At 44.3% G+C, this 22,935-nt stretch overlaps 1 long non-coding RNA gene across 5 annotated transcripts in view; it reads right to left on the bottom strand.

Annotated features, from left to right (window-relative positions):
- The window catches only part of LOC110404853, a 157,468-nt gene that overhangs the window by 88,649 nt on the left and 45,884 nt on the right, over nt 1-22,935 (bottom strand). For 2 of the 5 annotated variants that reach the window (XR_002442525.1, XR_002442528.1), the window contains 4 exons: nt 21,327-21,459; nt 6,326-7,544; nt 4,760-4,899; nt 1,475-1,569 (listed from right to left, as the gene is read on the bottom strand). This is a non-coding gene — a long non-coding RNA (uncharacterized LOC110404853). The remainder of the gene's footprint in view (nt 1-1,474; nt 1,570-4,759; nt 4,900-6,325; nt 7,545-21,326; nt 21,460-22,935) is intronic. The other 3 variants (XR_002442527.1, XR_002442526.1, XR_002442524.1) reach the window with 2 other exon arrangements.

The raw sequence follows: 22,935 nt of genomic DNA, 5'->3' as shown, positions 1-22,935 counted from the left end.
TCCCTCCTTATGGAGACTCCCACAGGACACTGAGGCCCATCTCCTTTGGTTCAGCATTCCTCTTGGGAGAGATTATCTGTTCCAGGTACAGGCTGACGTGAAGGTCAGATTTGCAAAGAGAAGTTCCATATGGTCAAGAAACTGCCCTCAGCTCTTGCCAAGAGAGGCTTCAGTCTGGCTTGTTCAATTGCTGTGGTCCTTGGGCCATAAAGGTCTCCATCCAAAGCTGGAGTTACACAAGGAATGTGCAAGTCCCAGTACCACTACCAGACTAGCCAATGGAGCAGATCCACCTGACCTCCACAATACTGCAAGGCATCCAGCAGGTGTTCAAATCAGGGAGGTGGCTACCTCCAATGAACCATGCTGACGTAATAATTACAACAGTCGGTATTGCTTTCCTAATGACAGCAATTGAAAGTGTAAATACAGCCAGAGCACATTAAAAATAGCCCACTATAGCAGCTGCATTAGAGGACTTTTCCCAGTGCAGAGCTCACAGGACCGCCTCTCTGGCTTTCCTGCCAACTCCCCACCTCTCTACTTTGCATTTCAATTATTTTTCCTTCTCTCTCCTGAAATACAGACTGAAAGATCTGAAAGAAAAAAGATGGATGGCAACTCTTGCACTGCCCACCAACCATGCCTAGATCTCTTTATATTACAGGCGGTCAATTAAAAATACGTGATATTTTTCTTTTACAGTATTGGGATCCAGCTCAGCAAGCCTTTAATTATCTGCATAGGTGGAGCCAGGACTGGGAGAGGGTGGAAACATTGTCTGTTCTTTCAGCTGATCCATCCCTGAGAGCATTCAGCTCAGGGATTTTGAGCCTTGTGATAAAAAATAACCAATTTCTGCATGTTTTTCCTAAACTTCTCTACAGTAACACCATTAAGGTTTTGATGTCCTGACTTCCACAGGACCTAAATGCCAAGCACATATGTAAACATTTTGCTAAACAAGGCTCCCAACTTGGCCCACATCTTATCTAAAAGGTGAGTTCATAAATCTTCTTTAGAGCATCTGTACACAGTAAATGACATGGATGATAACCTTCAGCACCAACTTGTGCTGGTGTACTTCTGACTATAGTTAACGACACATCCTAGTCTGAGTTTTTATCACCCATTAAATGTACTTCTGCCCCTTGGAAACAACTCAAAGTGTTTTCTGGAGTGGAAGGGCTCTGGCAGGAATGCTCCAGGTATAAATGACATAGCTCATTTCTCTCCTTTCCCAAATCTTCCTCTAACCCATTTTGGACAACCCCATCTCCCCAAGAAGGATGGAGGAATGGGCAGCGACCAACATGAATTGGAGGTGAGAACAAAATCATGTTAAGGATTCGTGGAATCCTGCTGTCTAGGCTGTGCAATGGCTGGCAGAACAGCACTACTGCTGGCATTCAGCAGGTACAGGAGTGGGGTAACACATAAAAGGCCACAGGCAGGCTGGGACTCACTGACTCACCATGCAGCAGCCCAAAGGAAGAATCCTGACATCTTGCTCTTGTTCAGGGTGTCAGAGAAACCAGAGTTATGTTCTCAGGGGAGTCAGTCATGGGGCTGGAACAGAGGAAGATATAATTATGGAATAATGCGTGTTCTTTTCCCACCACTCCCCCCTTACTAAATTAGCTGTCATGTCACTAAAAACGTTTCTGTGTTCCACAATCAGTCCACTTAACTGTAACAAAGCAGCACAGATCTATCAAACTCACAATGAGCTCCACTAATGACCGCTGAAATTACCAGATCCGTCCTGCTTCCCAGCACCCCGCTCCTACCTCCACCTCTCTTCAATCACTGCTCTGCTTGAGGCCTGGCCAAGGGGAAGGGAATGAGTCGGAGGGCACACAAGGCTGCAGCATTGCTCTGCATTGCAAGTGTTGAGCCGTTGGGTTTATGTCTTTTTCACTCTGACGGGCTCTGATCTGGAGGTACCAAAGGAAAACCATCAGAGCTAGAGCCAGCAGTGAAATACCAGCAGACTGCATTGTTCCTGGTCCCTGATTATGCATTTAGCTGCATTGCTAAGCACTTTTTTTTTTTTTTTTTTTGGTAACTGCTCTTCGGAAGTGCAATCTTGCTGCTATTCAGATACAATGTGGCTTCTATTCTCTCCCCTAGTTTTAATTATGTGTTCGCCACTGCTCCCCCTCCAAGCTGGCGGGCACTGAGATTCATAATTTCAGCCTGACACCATAGTAACCATTTAGTTTGATTCAAGACTCTAATGTCATCACTGGCTAGTCTTGAATAGAGCAGGGAGAGGGTGTAATTTGAAGGCAACATCACATAGAAACTGCAATTATTTCTCCCTTTCGGAGGGAAATGTAAACAAAAGGTCATCACTGGTCAGTGCTCTTCATTTCCATCCTCACACATTGACAAGCTGACTTTATGTTTATTATTTATTTCTTAACCAACCAACGGGCCTCCACACCATCACTGGGAGCACCAGCCAACATCAGTTATCACCCCCTCATAGGGATGTGACTACACCCCTGGGAGAACTTTTCCAGTATTTGAAGATAGAATCATAGAATCATTAAGGTTGGAAACACAAACAAGATCATCAAGTCCAACCATCACTCCATGCCTGTGATCACTCTAGACCATGTCACTCAGTGTGACATCTTCTTGAACACCTCCAGGGATGGTGGCTCCACCACTTCCCTGGGCAGCCTGTGCCAATGCATCACCACTCTTTCTGAGAATAAATTTTTCTTAATTCCCAAGTTGACCCCAGGCAGCTTGTAAAAGCACCCTGGAGTCCCAAGGATATTTTGAAGGGAGCTGTCTCCATAGGAAATGAAGTTTCTACAGCCCTCTTCAGCCAAGTGCTGCCTCACCCAGCACGTGTCAATAGGCAACCCTGTCCTTGCAAGGAAGTGGTTTCATTCAGAATCTCTTCTCTCTCTTTTCCCTTTCTCCAGTGCAGATTCCATGTAGAATTTCCTGTCTTTCCCCTTAAGTTAAATATTTGAGTCTCATCTGGACACCACAATCCATAGCTCCAGAATTAACCCTCTAGCTCCCAAGAACTATCCTGCCCTCCACCAGCTCAGAGAGCTGCCTTATAGTCATGCACACAGGCTTATAATAAAAAAGCCGCAGGGCAGCAGTGACACCATTCAAGTTATTAGCCCCTGGACCATGGTGTGCTATGTCTCTGGACACAACCTTTTCCTAATCCCACTGGGGAAGGCAGAGAAACATAAGAAGGATATCAGCAAGACAGATGAATGTGTGCACGCGGTGAAATGCAATTGACTGGGTAGCATTCACTGCAAATCCCGCTGCAATAAATGAAGCTCTCCTGCCCTCCCCCAATGGCTCAGTGATAGAAAGGAGTTAAGTGAAAATAAATGCTCATATCAAATCACAGGTATTGATTTTCTGAGCTAGTAAATGAAGGCGCTTTATCTCCGATGGGAGATTGAATGTCTGTGTGCCATGCTTTGCTCCATTTTCATAAAAAGGAAGGCATGGTGGAATTATTTTACCTGGCTTCTCATAAAGTGTAAAGGGAGCAGATCCTCATGTCAATGACAAGAGGTATCAATCAGGAAAAATGCCATGAAGACAATGGAGCCACTGAGGATTGGCAATGGAATAACAAGCCTGGGAGGCTGTCCTTGGACATCAACTCGTCCTTCAGCAAATACGGATGAGTGCCTTTCCACATCTCTGTGGTCCCTTTCCCCCGTCAGTAACCTGTTCTCCACAGTTTACTTTTGCTTTGCTAGAAGCTAAGCTTACATCTACATCATTTAATTCTTCTGGCTGTTTTAAGATGAGAACAAGGATTTCAGTGCTACTTATGCCAGTTTTGAGCTCTAATGAGTTCTGAGCAGGATGTGATATTGAAATTATAGGTACATTACATTTAATAATCTGCAGAAAAACCTTAAAGAGAGTTGTCCATTGCCTTGAGGAGTGGTTTAGAAGATCAAAGCTGACTGATGCAAAGTAATTCATGTAGGCAGAAGAAGTCACACTCACAAAGGTCCTTTTGGAAATACAACCTCTTTTTGACTGGGTTCATCTACACAGACATGCCTTGAAATGAAAGAGCTGAACTTCTGCATCTGAGATCCACAGATCTGTGTCCAAGCCTTCCATCTTATCTGGTAGTTACCCATCTTATCAGGCAATTTTCTGGCACTAGCAATCCATCTCTGCAGCCATCCACCCATTTCACTATGCAGTCAGACCTGCTGTATTTTGCTGCTGGTATTTTTCAAAGTAGAAGAGATCAAATGCGTAAAAATAGATGCAAAGAAGCAAGTCACTAAAAAGCAATCCCTATGCTTTTGCAGCACAACATGGGATGCTTCTGGCATAAAGTTGCTGTTGAGCACATTTTGACTTCCTGCCTTTCATGGCCTTGCACAATAAGGCCAATCTGAGAAGATCCAGGTGAACCTAGTGACAGGGAAAAACAAAACGGCAGGTGGATTTCATCTAGAAGTGACTTCTTCATGAGAGAAGGATGACTGAGGGCTCTTGTGTTCCCGACATAGAACCTGGCTACCTTTTCTATCTTCTATCAAGTGCTAGACAGGGAAACAACTCCTGAGTACAGAATCCCCATTTCCAGGGACACAACCAACAATCTTCAGCTTTGAGGCTTTTCTGTGTTGACATAAAGAGGCTTGGGATGCTGCTCAGAGTTCCAGAGAGGCTATCTGTGCTGACGTGGCCTGAAGCTATTGCTCTTTCCACCCATAGCATGATTATTTCTACTGACCTTTGAGGGAGCAAAGCCAAGCCCAAGTCCATCCGTTCAGTGGAGAAAAGCTCATGTGTTCTGTCCTGGATTTCCCACCACTGATATGTAATGAATGAATAGACAGGTTGTTGATACCAGTTTTCACTACGTAAAGACATCTGTAGAGGACAATAAGAGAGACATTATTAGTGGTTCAATCTGAGGTGTGGGAAGTGGGAGTATGGGTCTAAAGAACCATCAATGCGAGTTCAAACTGTTGGGAAGAAAACCCATGGTGTATGGGAGGCATAAACATGGTCCTCTAAGGGAACGCTGTCTTGATGTTAGGCTCCCAAAGTGGGATGCAGCAATGTTATAAGAGAAATAATTCTGTGACAGCATTCTTTGAAATTTACTTCATTATTTCTTTGTTGTCGTACAGCCTTTCTCAAAGCATCTTCCAGGGAGGTGGGTACTTGAAATAAAGAAATGGAACAAGGCACTTTTTTGTGGAACTTGGTTGAAGTTGAGTCACTTTTGCCAAAGCCATGAGGCAAATAGGTGAGATTTTCTTTTTATTCCCAGCGGGAGCGTTGAACATAATGTGTGATCATTTTGTTTTGGTAGGATTTCCATTTTCATAGCAACAATCATTTTACACCAAGATTTTCTGCTCTTGGTTTTGGGATGTGGATTGCCTTTTTGGTTTTTCTGGGGGGGTGAGTGGGGAATCATTGTTTCTTTTTTAGTTTTGTTTTGTAGTAGAGGAAGAAAACATGTTGCTTTTTATTATTATTCCTCCATCCACATGCCTGAGGTGTCTTTTTCAATAATGTTCTTACCACGACAAGCAGAAACGTTGCCCTGTACAACCTCTCTATAGAGTGCAAGCATCAATCCTCCCTTATTAAGCTGAATCTAAAATGCTCATAGACAAACTGTTAAAAAGAAGAAAGCATCCATGCTGTGGTGAAAAAGGTAAAATGCAGTAATTGTCCAAAGCTTTCAAGGAAGAATATCTCAGTAGGGGAGGGAGGACCTTTTTCCTTTCTGTGACAAATTGCCAGAATTCTCTGGGAAAGCTCACTTCACCAAGATATATTTATTTTTAGGCACGAAATCACCCTTACTGCCCTTGATTCCTGCAAATTTGTTGAGGAGAAGCAAATACAATTCTCTACCCAGCTTCGAGTACGAGTTATCCCTACCTGATATTGGTGCTCTTTTTGAGTACTTTCTGATTCTGATCTATTTGCAGAGTCCCAAACGAAAAAAAAATGGCATTCCTTGTCATGGCTATATGGCAACAAGAGAGAACTGGTGCACATATAGAGATACAAGGTGGATTAATCTGATAAAATTCAGGCCTCTAAGTCAAAGATAGTCACCCAAAGCTCCTTTCTTAGAGTAGGCAGACATCTCATCAATATACAGTCAATGGAACCAGAGATGCAATTCATCCAATTTCAAAGTAGATGCCTAAAGTAGATCACATGAATTACAACCCTTAGAGCATATTTCTCCCCATTGACTATAGAGGGATCCTAGCACGACTGAACTGTTTTTAGATACTGAAACCAATGCTGACTGGCTCAAGGCCCCTACCTTTGAATCCTTGCATGGACAGCTCTTCTTCCACGATGTCTCTGATGTTGTAGGTTCACTGTAGTTATTCACCTCTGGCTTAACTATGGAGATAGGGCTAAAAGCATAGATCTCACTGAGGTAATACTGAAGAGTCAAAATGAAGAAAAGAGTGTCCCTAATAACATCTTTATCCTGATCTTGGACACATCCCACTAGACTTCAGGATGGTACTATGGATCAGTCCTCTGAAAGCATCTTTCAGTAGTCAGAGATGGATGGAGTCATGGAATGAAGACAGAAGAATATGGTCCAGTGAGTTGTTGATCTCTGGACTTTATACACAACCTTAGTCCAAATAGCAATAAACTTCAGTAAACAGTCTGGAGGCTGGAGAGGTATCTGAACTTGGTCAGGAATAAGAAATTGGTGGACTGGGTTGTTTTTGTAGGGAAAACGCCTTTTTCGCTTCTCTGCCATAAGATTTTTTAAATAACCTTTAGAAAAAGTGCATCTGGAAACACAAGCAAGACAGCACAAAAACAGAGCTGTGAAATGCACACCAGCCAGCTCAGGTCTCACCAGAAGTCTTCCAAAGCAGATTCCAAAGTCAGATGTGAGATTTTGATGCCTAGTGAAGTTAACTTTTAAAAGCAAAAGAAAGCAGACTGTTGCAGGCTGAACAAGTCAATGCTTCTCACAGCAGTTCTCATGAATCCAGAAAGACAGTCCATATATTATTTAAACCATCCAATTTATTGAACAGCTCAAAGAGGTTCTCTCTACAGCAGTCAGAGTTGATGAGGACTCACAGAAAACTTTGCGAAAGATTCTGCTTTCAGGCAGCTCTTCTCCAGCTGTAGAAAGTTTTGCTTCATTGCCTGGATTATTTGCATGAAGAAAGGTCTTTGCTCCTGTCACCTCTGTTGATATCATCACAGTCACCTGTGCCACTTCAGGAGGAGGTGTTGTAGAGTTTCATGGCCCTAGGCCAGCACCTTTAGATGCAGCGATGACTCTACTGGCAACATCATAGCACAGATGTATCAGAGAGAACAGGAAAAGATGAGCCTTTAATAACATCTACTCTGAGTTCTGCTGGAACTGGAATAGCAGACATTAGCTGGAAGGCAAGTGCTCCTCTCCATGGGTTTCAAGAGACAATTGTGTTTAAAATCCTTTGCGATATCCAACCAGCAGACTGCCCATCTGGAGTTCCTTGGGCATCAAAATGACACATCTGCCATAAAAGGAGGCTGAAGTTCACATCTCCATATAAAACCCACACAAGCAGAGCTCTAAGAAGCTGTGAAACTCAGAAGAAAACCAAAATTTATCACCCTTCAAATAATCTTGGGTCTCAGTTTTTCAGCCTGTGCTTGGATGAATGTTTGCATCTGTAGTTTAGGCACCTAAACAAGCTTTTCCTTCCTTTGTAACAATCCTGTGCTTCTCCTGGATTTTCTCACATCTGAGTCACAAACTGATGTGTTTATATTGGAAATGTGTGTGAGCAGATCTTCCCTAACTAGCAGGAGACTGGAGAGAAACAGCTGAACAAGTACATGCTCGTACATGCACAGACACACGCACAATGGACCTAACACAGCTAGTTATAAATCTAATAAACTGGCAAGCACTACGATCCTTATGCCGCCCATAAATAATTCACTGCCAAGATGCTTGTAGGAACAGCACCTTCTGGATAGTCCATGGGAAATTCTAACGGGTACCGAGCCCTGCTGACTTCAGTTATTAATCCTGTTTATTGCTGCAGTGCCAAAGGGCCAACACAGAATGAGCCCCCTTTGGGCTAAGAACTGTATAAATACAGACTCTTGAGTTTAACAGGACTTTGGGAGGAGAAAACACTGGTATAATGATGTTAGCCCAGCCCCAGGACTGTCAAGATTCAAAATGTCTTTCCTCTCCAAGAAACAGCAATAGCTTTCAGGCAAAATTCCCTGCTTTACGTTAGAAATAGACCCAAGCTGCTGAGTCCAGAGTCTGACAAGGATGTGAATGTTTCCAGCTCTGAAAGATCCAGATGGGTTGTGTTTATTAGGTGGTCTCTGCAGTATGGACTACCTCAATAGGAGGAAGGGGCAGAGAAGGGAGGAGATTTCACCCCTTCCCTCTGGAAATGCTTTGTTTTAGAAATACAATTTCCCTGTCAACAGGCATGTGCCCTGCATTATGAACTTGCAGAACCTCCAGCCCTGTTGGCTTTCCCACGTTTCTTCACCAGAGCATTTCTAGGGAAGAACGGGGACCAGTTTCTGCGATTCCTCAACCCCTAGACTGGTTTGCCTCAAAGAGCCAGGGAGCTAAACCAGGGAAGCAGATAGCGCCCTTAGCAATGACGATAGGTGAAATGAACCAGCGTTGTTTCAAGGGGCAGCTAAACAGGCACTAGGCCATCACCAATCTTGATCAGTGGTCTAAAAGCAGAAAGATCTAAAAATATTCTGTTATCTTTTGAGCCAGACCATCCCTTTCCACCGTGATTTCTACATACACAGTTTCACTGCTGGATGCTGTTTTCAAAGGATTGTTGTTGAAAACATTCACTACAAGGTGTCTCTTTTTCTTTAACCAGCAAAGAGGAATGAGCTAGGATTTAGCAGAGCTAGTTATCATCACACCTCCACTGCTCACTCTATTGCAGCTTAGAAATGTCATTTCAATTGCCTCAGCTGTAAAGTGGGAGAGAGCTACCATTCTAGAAAGCTCTCGGAGTTCTACCAGTAAATGCTCCCAGTCAGTGCTGATCAATATTATTGATATTTTTTAAATCCTGAATCATGGTCTTGATTTTTATTAGGGGCATGACATATATGAGGTGGCACCACAGTTCCCTGAGCAAAGACTCTTGCTGTAACTTTTATTGGCCATGAAGCACAAGCGGGTCTTTTGCCTCCTAGCTGAACCAGTCACATCATCGTAGGTTAACAGAAAGGTCCTGCATGATCATACTCTAATCTGCAAATCAACTCTTTTATGCTTTCCCTCTACCCATTCATAAAGGAACAAGGTCCTTGGACTAGTTTCATGCCAGCTTTCAGAAAGTCATTAACTTATCAGCCTAAGCATGGCAATTGAAAGCACCTGGGGAGAACTCCAGAGTTCAGGGCTGGAAGCCTTTTTAAAAGGAAGTTTAAGAGGGATGCTGGTTCCCTACACTGTAGCAGCTGCAAAGAAAAGGGGCATCAGTGGGAAAGGAGAGAGCCACAGGAGCTCTGGAGGTCTCAGTGTGATGAAAAGCTCCAGTCTATGCCTTAAGTCTGACTCTGGAGACTACGGCTGTGTGCTCCAGCCATTGAGGTGAAATGCCCTAAAATTGGACATTTATACATATGTGTATAATATTATCTTGTAAGCTATAAAGCAAAGGTTGGTTCTGCTTCTTCCAAGGTGGGTTTCCCAATAACGCCTTAAATGAAGTGTCTCAAATAAGGATTTAATTTAGACTCAATAAGGAGAGTTATTGCTCCATAATGAAACAGCGAGTAGTTATTGCAAACACATTTAGTGAGGTTTAACAGCCTTGTAATAGGTATGTAGAAGCTGTGGCCTGGCTAGGAAAGTTCAGTGAATATCTTCTTAATCTTACACAGGTATTTTCTTTTTTTTTGCTCAGCATGCAATTACTATTTAATTAGATTTGTATTAAGTAGCAGCCATGGATGGGAAAATACACCACATTCTCCAGCATTGGCTGCTGTATGTCACTCTCCTCCTCCAAACAGCTACACGTAGTGCCATTTGGAGTTAAATTCAGTGCTGCTGCCCCTTCCATGGCCTACTGAATGTACTAAGCTGAAGTTGATGTGAGGAACTGGAGACCTGGTAGGATCAAGCCTAGGATGCAAGGTGCTGATGTTTCATGAAGTATTTAAATGCCTAACCTGGAATGTGATGTCTGCACCAGCTTTGGTGAGGACCTGATTTGCTTTGGACCAGAACAGGATCACCCGTGGCCTAGCGTTCATTTTTGAGGATCCTGTGAATCCAAGAAAAATAGGAGTGGATTTGGTTTGGGGCAGGAAGGCTCTCCCAGGACCAAGAGGGCAACAGCACATAAGAGAGATGTGATTCCTCTCCCTGTGCTCAGCCACACACTGCTGGGGCTCACTGTCAAACATGAATGCAGAAAACCTTTGGGCTGCTGCCATAACACTTCTCAGCAAACCCTACTTTAGTCTGCTCTGTTATTTGTACAACTTTTTGACATAGAACTGCCTTCCCCAAGACCTCCCTGCTGCCTTCTATACATTAACTGAAGCTAGACGATCCCAGCCCAGGCTGAAAGGAGAAGCTCAGACTTGAAGGCAGCGGGTGCAATAGAGGTAGAAAGCAGAATCGATGACTTTAAGGGGAGAACTACAATCATACCCCATGCTGTCACAAGAAAGCCATGCCCCAGCGAACAGAGGAAAGAATCACACTTTCCTTCTACCAGCCAATAACTTAAATTGATCTAATGTGGGAAGTCATCCTTGCTAATCCTAATTTTATAGGGTCTAATGGCCATCGCTTAGCTGTGATCACACTTTACCCAGTGTATGGAGACACAGCCCGAGTTAAGGTGGATGCAAAGGCAAGTGAGAGATTATCTGCTTTACAGATGTAGAAAATGAGGCAAAAAGGAAGGCAATAGACCCATCCTGATTGAGAAATGCAGCTCAGCAGCACATCACCAACTGCACGAATGGATCCTGAGCAATTAGAGATCTCTGTTCTGTATTGGTTTTAAGGATTGCTCTCCCTGTAATCTGTCTTTTAGGATCTAAATGGCCTGTGACAAAAGGCTTCTGATTAAGCACTTCTTTTGCTTTGTTACACTTCAGAGTGAAACTGGTGCTCCTGAAAATAAAATAACTGAATAAAGATGAGACGGAGAGCTGTCTGACTGCAAACTCCTCATCCGGGAGGTACTTCAGCATCAGGTCCACAATGGTTCTGTCACTTCAGCATTCCACAAACCACTCTGAACACATGTCCTCCCTCACCGTTCTCCACCAAGTATATGAGCTTTGGGATTCATAAAACCTTGCCTGTGCTGTACGTCCATGGAAGCCTCAAGAGCTCATCCTACTCAGACAGGTTCCCTTCCAACATGAAGTGAGAAGCATCAGAGCAAAACAGGGCATAAAGATTTCCTCCCTTTTGTCTGCTTAAACTATGGTTTCTGCTTACAAACTGTCCCTCAGGATAGCAGTATTCATCCAGAGATAGCCTGGATTTAACTCCTTTTTTAAACACACAGTCTATAGTACACACAGCATCACTGTGCACCAGAAATGCTGGTGGGGTATGGCAAAGGTCTTTGCTTAGCACTTCACATACGTAAACTTTTTGCCTCTCAAGACTCCCAGTGTCCTGGAGCCTAAATTAAAGCTATCATCCACTGTTTCCATAAAACAAGGGCTGTCAGGGCAAATTATTGCTTCAAATTTATTGAAATTTTATCCACAGTTCATTCTCGGTTAAATGTAATGTTCTACTCAATCAGAAACAAAATGCTTTGAGAAGCTTGTTATACCCCTCTAAAGCATCTGAATGTATTTCTAAACTTAGGTTAATTTTTTCTCTTTTTACTCTCCAGGTACCTTAGAGTTGAACCCCTTCATCAACATGCACGAAGCTGTAAAATTATTTAGCTGATCCATTCCTGCAATTCAACAAAAAATACTCAGTGAAACACTCGACCTTTACTACGAAAGGGGAATAAGCTTCCCATTACATTTCTTTTTCCAGTGGAATTTTACAAAACTTAGAATAGACCCCAAAAAATTATTTTTCTTTAAAAATTATCCAAGAGTTAGCTTTATAAGATTGTGGTGGCTGCAGGGAGAGCAGACAAATTAAACTGGCTCAAATCAACACCAACAAATACAACAACATTGTCTACGCTTGGGGAGAGGGAAGATATAATCAAACAACACAGTGCACAGAGAAACCATCATCTTTCCCTTTTAGCAAGCCAGGTGCTCACTGTTACATCAGTAAAGACATGCTTTCCAGCCATTACAACTTGTACACTCCACAGCCATTTAGCCATACAGCAGACACACAACTTTAGCTTATGTCTCTGCTTTTTGCTTTCCCCTAGGACAGATGAGACGCTGCATTACACAAACGTAGGACAAGCAAATGGCATCTCTGCTGAACAACGTGAATGAGACTCACCAGGCTGAAAGGCTGAATTTCTGAGCAGCAATCATTTTCACTTCATGAAAGAGTGGGGAGAAGAACTCCTCTTTCTTAACAGATGGCTATTAAAGCATTCAGGATCTGGACCACTTGTTTGTTCCAACTAGCACCTGAATTCATAGAATCATAGGACCATTAAGGTTGGAAAAGACCTCTAAGACCATCCAGTCCAACTGTCCACTGACTACCAATATTTCCCACTAAACCATGCCCTGACATACCACATCTCCGCATTCCTTGAACACTTCCAGGGACAGTAACTCCACTACTTCCCTGGGCAGCCTGTTCCAGTGCGTGACCATGAGGTCAGAAGTGTCCCAGTGAGCAGCTGGCCAAGATTCCACACCTGTAAACCTGATGGACCAGATCCTATTCTTCTTTGCTGTCTTACATAGCTATTCTGATAAGTTCAGGGAAATCACTTCACCCCATTAATTCACAAACAGCAGGCAAAAGCAGAGAAATATCTGAAATACTTCCATGGTTTTCAAGGAGACAGACCACGGACAGAAGTGGAAGACAGCTAAGTTTCTCCTTTTGGAGGACAGGTTCTGTGGATAACTATTTGAATGAGATAGATTAACAGAGCAGTGGGGAACGTGCAGGTTCAGTGAGTGACTTAGCTCCTTGCCTATCACTCCTTCAACAAGCAGTAAAAGATAGCCACAAACTGACTAGGAAAGAAGCCAATTAAATAAAACAGCATGCTTGATTGATAAAGTGAAAATCTCAACAGTTCTTCCATAAGGTGCACATAGACTTGGTGTACCACCAGAAATAAGTATTTCCAAGGCTTGTCATCCAGAAAGGCCTGGTAGATAGGAGAGGAAAGAGAGGTAGGAATGATGAATGTTGTCCAAGCTGGGCCTGCTGACCCACACCTCAACAGCTGCCCTCTTCAAAGTGTCCAAGTCCCCCTTGCCCTGGGAAGCCACACCATGAAACTGCTGGCACCATGGCAGCCCTGGGCTGGGGTTTCAAGGCCCTCTGATCCTAGCTCCACTGCTCAAAACCTGGGGAAGGCTGACTCCTTGCAATGCTCAAATACCTTCTACCACATCTCTTTGGAGAAATTATTGGCAAAGCAAATTGCTTTTTGGATTGCTTTTTATCCAATTGTGAGAGCTTCATTTTAGGAGCTATCAATGGGAAGGAGTGAAACGGTTCGGTGAAAACCTGACATCGCAGAGGCTACACTGGATGCTCAATATATTGAGAAACCAATGCTTTCATGCAGGAGAGCAGGGCAGCCACTACTTTTCAGAAGACATTTTTTCTGCTGGAGCAGTGGGGAAAGACCTATTTTATACCTATATAATAATAATAATAAAGGGAGATAGAAAAATAAATAAATAAATAAAGCCCTCTTTATAAATGCATTATTAGCTGTAGTGGGAGCAATTACAGGAAGAATGGGAAGTGACAGCTGCAGGCCCTAGATAGCCAAGGCACAAAAGGGGAGTTTTAGACAAATGCCCTTCAGATAATGGGTTTGCTTCTCATCTAGTTTAGGGGAGGGATGAAGCCAATATGGGAGGCATTAACAGCCTGCGCCATACATAGGAAACAAAGATGCTGCTGTACCAACTCTCTGCAGGCATCGTTTAGCTTTTTTTTTTTTTTTCTCCAATGCATCTGAGTTCATATTTGTTTAAAACAATGCGGCTTTCCCTGTCCTCACCTTCTGTGCTGGGAGCCATTCCCACAGTTACGGGAAAGAAGGCCCCGGCGTTCGCTGCTTTGTAAGCTTGTCCATTTTCAGGACTGGGACCTCAGGTAATAAGATTGTGGGGAGACCTCTGGGAATGGGGTCACAGCTTGTGAGAGCATCTCTGCTGGAACGCAATGGAAACCTGATGAAACTAAGCCATCAGAGACAACCCAGAGACTGCTATCTGAAGGAAGAGGTCCCCCCTCCAGGTATCTCTGGAAGGGTAAGACACAGAGACAAAGCAGCTCAATGGGGATCATTCTTCTCTACATCTTGCAGCACGTTTTCAGGCTGTGGTGGCTGGGAGCTCACTATAACCTCTTGCCTCACTGCCGCTCTCACTAAGTATGAACAAAGTCAATACCCCTTTTTCCTGCTGCTCAGCATTATCCATGGCCCTTAAGTCTGAGATTCAGAGCCCCACCCTTTGCCCTTTTCCTACGAGGCTCACATCTTTTGTTGCTTTAACCCATGGCGCTTTCCTAGTCACACAATTATGAAAGCATTCGGCCATTTCAGGAGCAGGAGAAAGTGCACATGATGGAAAGCAGAGGAGGAATGACTCCCCTGGATGGCTGTGTGCTCCGCAATAACAACGTGAGAACCAGCTGCAATTTGCTGGGGATGATGACACTGAGGTCAGACAAGCTGTATTGTAATTTGCGTCCGGGAAAATCTAACCAGGCATGACCAGGCAACGAAGGATCACTCTTCCAGTTATTATGAACAAAGAGCATGCAGTGGGAAATCATAGAGGCCTCTCTACAAGACCTCTCTGCCTTCAGCTTAGCTCCATCTCAGCCTAATTACATGGCCTTGTTTGCATTAGTTTTGTCTATGGGCTCTCCCATGTCCCTTCTCGCTGAGTGTCATTCAGAGCCATTAGCACAGATTGCACAACCATCCTGGGGATTTCCCTAAGGCATATATAAACTTTCCTCACAAAATATGATCAGGCCAGCCCTAGGCAACACTCAGGAGGAAAGAGTTCAGCCTAAATGGTTAGAATTTGGAAAAGTTGTAAGTGACAGAAAGTGGGGTCTAATAATAGGAAGTGTTAGGCAGCCTTAATAGAAAGCACATTAAGAGGCTTGTGCTCTGCATATAATGTATCTTCTCCAAGTTAATTGCTCATCAGTTCAGTACATAAACAAAGACTGATGCTGTGACTGTGCAAGTGGCAGGGCTCATTCCCTGGTGAGGATTTTTTGCTGGGAAAAAAAAAAAAAGGCTCACTCCAAACACCATGTCTGGGAGAACAGCTTCCTGCATACCAAGGTGGAACAGAAGTACAGGCCTGTTAGTGCAGAGCATCCTGGGGATGTGCCCAGGGGACTGGAGGACAACTCAGCAGCATCCACCTGTTTGTAGGAATGCACGTAGTTCTAAAACTGGATGGGCTCTGAGGCAGGAGGAGTAAGCAGATGAGATGGGTATGGGTTGGAGAGTAATCCAACAGGACTGCAAGGGGGTCATAGGAATTGCAGGTGAGAGTAGGGATCAGATGTTTAGCAGCCTTTGCAACCAGCCTCTTGTGTCTCCAAGTCTGCACCAAGCCCATGGATACTGCATATGGAAATAAAGACTGAATTTGCACGGCTTGCTAAGCATCATATTAGCTTCCCAGTCTGCCCCTGTTAGAACAGAGCTCATTAACGCTTGGCTTGGAAATGCTTTCTGAAGCAGCCTTAAGGGTTATCCATGAGAAATGCCCAAAATCTGGGATTCCCAATTGCATGACTGACTGATCTCACCTGGAACTATACAGCAGGAGGCAGAATGAAGTGTTGTTCTCTGGCAGCAAATAGGTGTAGACAGATCTCCAGGCTGCTTCTAAACAGCAGAGAATGGATGGCCATAGGTGAAAGTTTTCTGCTCTCAGGAGTTTGCAATCATCTCAGTGCCCAATAAGGTAGCATAAGTTATCCCATGGCAAAAGATATTCTAATTTGCCTTTGGCTCAGCCTGCAAGTCTGTAATCAGTGCTGCTAATCTTTAATAAAAGGGGTTCACAGGAGCCTTTGTTTATAATGACATGGTGGGTGATAGCTCTTTCTTGTTATAATCCCCTCTCAGAAAACATTTGATGTGGAAAATGTCTCCCTTGACAGTTTGCTTAAATTTTCATTTGCCAAAACGCTGAATAAACTTCTTGTTTGTCTAATGGAACTAGAAGGAATAGTGACACTTTTATTGTTTGTTTACTTCCACACTGGGGCACCAGCTAAATTGGAGATGTCATCACACAGCACTGAGAATCAAGCTTCTTAATTTAACTGATTGGTTTGCAAACAAGAGTCTCCAAAGCACCACTGTGCTACGCGGGCTTTGCAGTGACCGCAGACTGAAACACATCAGCAAGCTGCAGGCACGAGAAGCAATGCAGTGGGGAGGTAATCCCAGAAAAGATGCCGCTTTTACAAGGTATTGCACAGAAGTGCCGGTCAAACGGCATCTGTAAAACCAGCAGAGAGAAAACAAAGAGAGCGATACATTTTTCTATAAATCCTACATAATTAGCAGCTGCTACTGGATTAGTGCTCACACTAATGCTGAAAGGATAGGGGGGATGGATTTATTCTCTGAATTCCCTCAGTTTTCCCATCTGTTTATGCACTTACAACCAGGAGTAGGGTTAGTCTTGCTTTACACCACCCCAAGCAAGGACAGAGCAGTGCTCAGGATGCAGGCAGAGGAGCAGTCCCCCATGGACCACTGAGATTTTCAGGCAGATCAAATGTTGAGCTCCAGGTAATTGGCAGAGATCCTTTAATGTCTGAGTTTAACACTCACCTACTAGAAGAGAAGACAATTAGGCAATGAGATGTGGAAGAGTCTGAAGTGCCAGGTATAATAATTCAGCCGCAGTAGGCTGTTCAGCAGAAAGCTGAAGGCTGAGAGCTGTCAATTACACCAGGGGTGAATTAATGCAACTAAATTCATGCACTGAAGCATCTTATTATTGCTATGATCACATTTTATTATGAAGCAGTTTGGGTGAGGTTATTTTTTTTAATTTATTTATCTATGTTAATTTTGTACAGAGACAAATAAGTTATGAGTTGGGAATTGTATTAATTTCACTGCTTGGAAATATTTTAATAGCTGATTAGGTCACTTGTTAGTTGTCGTTTTTTTTTCCCCTCTCTTCTTTCTGCTCATTATAAAATCAGTGTTTAGCGCTACAAGCACGTAGGGTAGCAAAATGTAACCCCTCTTGGTTCCCGTCCCAACATTTACTAATCACCCCCCTAAACTCAGCTTCCACACTACCATTTCCTTGCCTTCCCCATGTGTATTTCAGGGTCTGACCTCACCAGGGCCAGATGATGAAGATGATTTCACAGCTCGGAGGGAGACCTCCACATCCACTCCAAGGCAAATAAATGGCATTACTGAAAGCACCAAGGAGGCTCAGCGGTCAGAATGCAAGATCCAGGAAAACTGTATCTCAGCCACATCCAGCAAACCATGTCATATATGGAGAGCATGACTGCGCTGCACCATCCCAGCCTTCATAGACCCAGGCAGGCTGGAGGGAACTGTACCATTAAGAGAAGCCATCTTCTGCTTCTAGGTGATGGGATCTAACCTGGCTGAGAGTTAACTATGTTCATGTTGGGGATTGGTAGGGAGAAAGGAAAAAGGTGGGGTTGGGAGAGAAAGAGATAAATTCTGGATCCTCTCCTGTTTCCATGGCTCCTATTTCACAGTATAGTGGTATGGCTGTGATGGGTTGATGGTTGGACTAGATTGTCTTTGCGGTCTTTTCCAACCTTCATGATTCTATGATTCTACGATTCCATATAAAACTATGCAAGGAATAAACAACAAAGGCCCAGCTGCCCTGAGACGATGCTGGGAGAGGCTTTCCCATCCTATACAAAGAAACAGAGATGTCTGTGTATTTGCCACTTTCACAACTTCGACTGAAAGCCTTATACTGTCTGGAGACATTAATTAGTTCCTCTCTTTGAGAGAACAGGGCTCTAAGATTTTCCTCCTCCCCCTGCATAGCACAAGTGATGTGAGATTTGTGGTCCCATCCCTGCTCAGTACTCATCCATGCAGGAGAACTTGGGGCAAGAGCTGTGGGGTCATCACCTTGGGGGCTTGGGCACAGCCAAAGAGGGGAAGATTGGCTGAGAACAGCTGGGATATTGCAGATAAAAGTCTCAGGTGTGGCTCATCCAAATCTGAACAAAAACACTCTGGATTTACACAGGATTTGGGTAGAGCTGTGTTGGGGACAGGCAGAAAGCTGGAAGAAGGGCTGTGAGCAGATGGAGGCGAGGAAGGAGGTGTGGAAGAGCATGAGGGATGAGCATTTATGTGCCCCAAAGCGAGAGAAAAGGCCTCTGCCTCAGCCACAGAAATTTCTGCACAATCTCGACAACTCCAGCTGTTAACATCAGGAGCTCAGAAACTTGGAGCAATCCTACAGTAACATTTTTCTTTGGCTTAATTACCGAAATAGACAAATTGGAAATTGGCCCATCATGAAGATAAATAGCAATGAGAAGGAGGAAAAAAAAAAAAAAAAAAACCACAAAACCCCGCAGTCGATAAAAGTGTTCCTTCTAAATTATAATTAACCACCCGCCGGCAGCTACCTGGCGGAGGTGAGAGGGGAGGCCACAAGCAGCCCCTGTGCTCGGCCGGCAGCGCTTCCCGTGATGCTCCTCTTTACTGCACCTCTGGGGCACTTAATGCCCCATTCTGCTTTCAGCGCAATTATAAAAGACCACTTACATTCGCCAACCCCCCCCTCTTTGTCTCCCCACCCCAAGATCTCTAATAGTCTAAATTATCAGCAAATTGCCTATTTGATAAGGGCAAGCCATTTTGCATTGAGAGCTGAACTATTTCCCACTTCTGGGGGATAATATTAGGCAAATAACAAGCATCATTCTTTTGACATGTACAATTATTTGCCAAGTGTATGTTTGAATAGCCTGCTCCTTTGTGTGACAGGGTCCGTTCTCCATTAGCATATTTGACAGATGAATATGCTGGGTCCTTGTGGAAAACCTGGCAGTAACCATGGTGATTGGGAGACAATGTTTTGAGTGAGGGATGCATTATCATTTTCAACTGGAAGTAAAAAAAGTGTATCGCTAACGAGCTGATCTGCAATCCTGGAGAAATGCATTGTTCCCAGGTAATTAAGCCAATCTCGGTACTTGTTTTAAACTCAATAAATTAGAGGTGGAGTTGTCTACCTATTTTCTTGTTTCTCTCTTTCCTGATGGGGTTTTTCTCCTTGATTTTTAATTAAAGTTCTCTATGAAGAAACTGAAATGTGTTTTTTCCTTTGTGCTAGTGAGTTCTGGGAGCAAAGTTGATAACCAGGATAACCCTAACTTTGGGTGTATTTGGAAAGGGTGAGTGGCCAGCCTTGCTGAAGAATCGCAGGGCAGTTTCCCAACCACCACCTTTTGGGTTACCCTGACTTTTTTCTGAGCTTTCTTTTTGGAGCAGTGGAAGGAGATGCTGCCCTCACATTACTCCAGAGAAAGCAGAAAGCAACACAGCAGTGGCTGTGGATGTGTGCTCCCCTGACTTTGCTGAACCAAAGCCTCTGTTGCCCAAGCTCAGCTAGCAACAAAGGGGCTGCTTGAGTGCCAGAGAACCCCAGTCATAGACTCACAGAGCCATTAAGGTTGGAAAAGACCTCTAAGATCATCTAGTACAGCCTTCAGCCCATCCCCACCATGCCCACTGACCACATCCCTCAGTGCCACATCACCACGTTTCGCAAACACCTTCAGGGACGGTGACTTTACCACCTCCCTGGGCAGCCTGTGACAGTGCCTCACCACTCAATCAGAGAATAATTTTTTCCTAATATCCAATTTGAACCTCCCCTTGCACAACTTGAGGCCATCACCTCTCATCCTCTCACAGTAACCCAGGAGCAGAGGCCGACTCTCACCTTGCCACAACCTCCTTTCAGGCATTTGTAGAGCAATAAGTTGTTCCCGAGCCTCCTCTTCTCAAGACTGAACAATCCCAGTTCCCTCAGCTTCTCACCATAAGACTTGTGCTCCAGACCCCTCACAGCTCTGTTGCCCTTCTCTGGGCACTCTCCAGGGCCCCAATTCCTTCCTTGTAGTGAGGGGCCCAAAACTAAACACAGTTGGCTGCTCCCTGAGCACCACCCACTGCTGCCAGGTGCATCTAAAGAGACAGCTTTGAATGCAGCACCAAATCTATCACAGACATCCTTATGCCTTCACTTGATTAGAGAGGCTGCTCACATGCTTCTCCCCCTTGGGAAAGGCAGACTAAATAACCTCTGCATAGCAATGCTTTGCCTCGAATCTTGCCCATTAAAATCTATACAGAACAGGTGAAAAGCATCTCCATTTTGTCCTGGCGGTTATTTTGCATCAGCTTTGCCTGGGGATAGGTGGACACAAAACCTAGGCAGGAAGGGACAGGGCCAGCTTTCTCCTCATGTTATGTTGTAATAGGATGGAGCAATCTGTTTGAAATCCCTGTCCAGTCCTGCTCCAGATCCCCCAAATCCCTGTAACACATAACCTCAGTTTACTAAAAAAAAAAGGCAGATTATAGGAACAAAGTTTGTATTAGTGGTTTGATTAGGAACAGATTCTTCACAGTACTTCGTTAGCAGGAATGTCCCTGCTTTTTTAGACTCAAATTTGCCCTCATTTTCCACACCTGGTGCCTCCTCACTTTTATTATTGTAACATATTGACATGGAAAAAGCTGAGTCAGGCACTTGAGGTCAGAAAAGGTGATTTACACTGGAGTAATGAAGCCTACTGCCTCCCAAGGCTTCCTTTCTTGCCTTTTCCTCATTCCTGGTTCTTTTTCAGCCAAGTGCTTGGTTTTTTCCCCCGCCCCCACCCTCTGTCCCAACACTTCTCCCTGTTTTGGACGTTGGCAGGTTGAGAGCTACAATTAGAGCCAGTGTTTATGGTGCCGGCCATATGGCTCGCAATGCAAAACAGCAGCTGCATGGGAATCTCAAAAGCAGCCCTCCCCAAGGTCACCACAAGGGAGCATGTGCCCTCCCAGGTGGGACAAGCAGGCTTGTCACCACTCCATATATGATCATGCACGTACCCATTGAGTGCCTCCGATGCACACTAATGTAGGAGCAGCTGCAGAGCGCTGATTGCATTCCATACACAACCACTTTGCTGAGCAGCAGGAACACAGGAACATCAGGGCTGCTTCTCTTCCAGACTGGGGGTTCCTGAAAACAAGGTGAGAAGTAGGCTGAGGTCACCCAGTTGCTCATGGTGCCTTAAACGCAGCACTGGCATGGAGGTTTCTCCTTTATTGGAGGGTCTTTTAGAGGGATGTTGGCTTTGAAGGGCAGAGAGCCTGGGTGTGGAGATCATGCAAAAACAAGCACCTTGCTCTCCTAAATCAGGCTGATTTCTGCCCATTCTGTTTCTGTAGTGACTCTCCCCTTCCTATCCCAAAGAAAAAATATATGGCAACGGAGCCAGCACTGTGGCTGTGATCACAAACTCAAGGCAAAATGTCCCATCACTGCAATCACAAAGTAGTTACATTCATATCTAAAGGGCAGAGATTCATTCCAGATTGGGTGGATTTTTTCTTGGTGTTTAAATCATCCATCTTCTGTAGAAATAGCCATGTGAAAAGCAACTTGTGTGTATTCTGCACCCAGCTGTTTTCAGGAAAGCTCCAAGCGACCAGGCTGGGATTTCCTCTGGCTCTCTCATGACATTAGCAGATACACTTTTAAAGATGTCACATTCATAAAAGAGCAAGAATGTGACCTGACTGAAGCAGCATTTCCTAGGCTGTTTATCACCCTCCAATAAATGAATGAGAGCACTTGATGCTGAGGGCTGTAATCAGAGCAGAAGGGCACTCTCTGGGACTGTGCCAAATGCCCTGTTCTTCTTGGAGAGCAGCAAAGTGCACATCCCAGAGACTGACACACAGGACAGTGAGGATTCAGTTCTCATCCAAAAATCATCAGGCAACATCTTGTCTGCCTATATTAGGGATTGTCCCCTTCATCTAAGTCTGCATGCGGTGGGGTGGGAGAGGCTTTCTGCCTAAGCAGTCCACTTCCAAAGTATCCCAGGTAACTAGCTATAGGATGTGAGGGGATGGTCACAAATTATGCCAGGAGAGGAAAATTTCTTCTCAGAAAGAGTGATGAGGTGCTGGCACAGGCTGCCCAGGGAGTGGTGGAGTCACCGTCCCTGGAGGTGTTCAAGAACCAAGGAGATGTGGCACTGAGGGACGTAGTCAGTGGGCATGGTGGGGGTGGGGTGGGGTTGGACTGGATGGTCTTAGAGGTCTTTCCAACCTTAATGGTTCTCCGATTCTTTGATTCTATGATTCATAATGCCATTTTCAGTCTCCATGTAGTACCCACAAAGAGTAGCAGGAATGGATAGAAGATATACACAATGTCTCAATATACTATGTAAAAAGTTTTATCAGTCTATCTTCTGAAGACTAAAATAGATGAACAGAGCGTGAAACTGTAAAAATTAAAGTAATAGAAATGCTAGGTGAGAGACCAGGAAGGAAGGAAGGAATATTCTGCATTACCTGGTGACATCCCAGAGCCCAGTCACAAAATAAAAAATCAGATTCTGGATGGTGGCTAAGAATGAAGAGAAAGGCAGATACGGTGATAGGGCAGAAGTCTTTTCTGAGATCAGACATTCCCTCCCATGTA

The sequence above is a fragment of the Numida meleagris genome, chromosome 11, assembly GCF_002078875.1.
Source record: "Numida meleagris isolate 19003 breed g44 Domestic line chromosome 11, NumMel1.0, whole genome shotgun sequence".
Taxonomy (NCBI): Eukaryota; Metazoa; Chordata; class Aves; order Galliformes; family Numididae; genus Numida; species Numida meleagris.
This window is presented reverse-complemented; position numbering and strand designations above follow the sequence as displayed.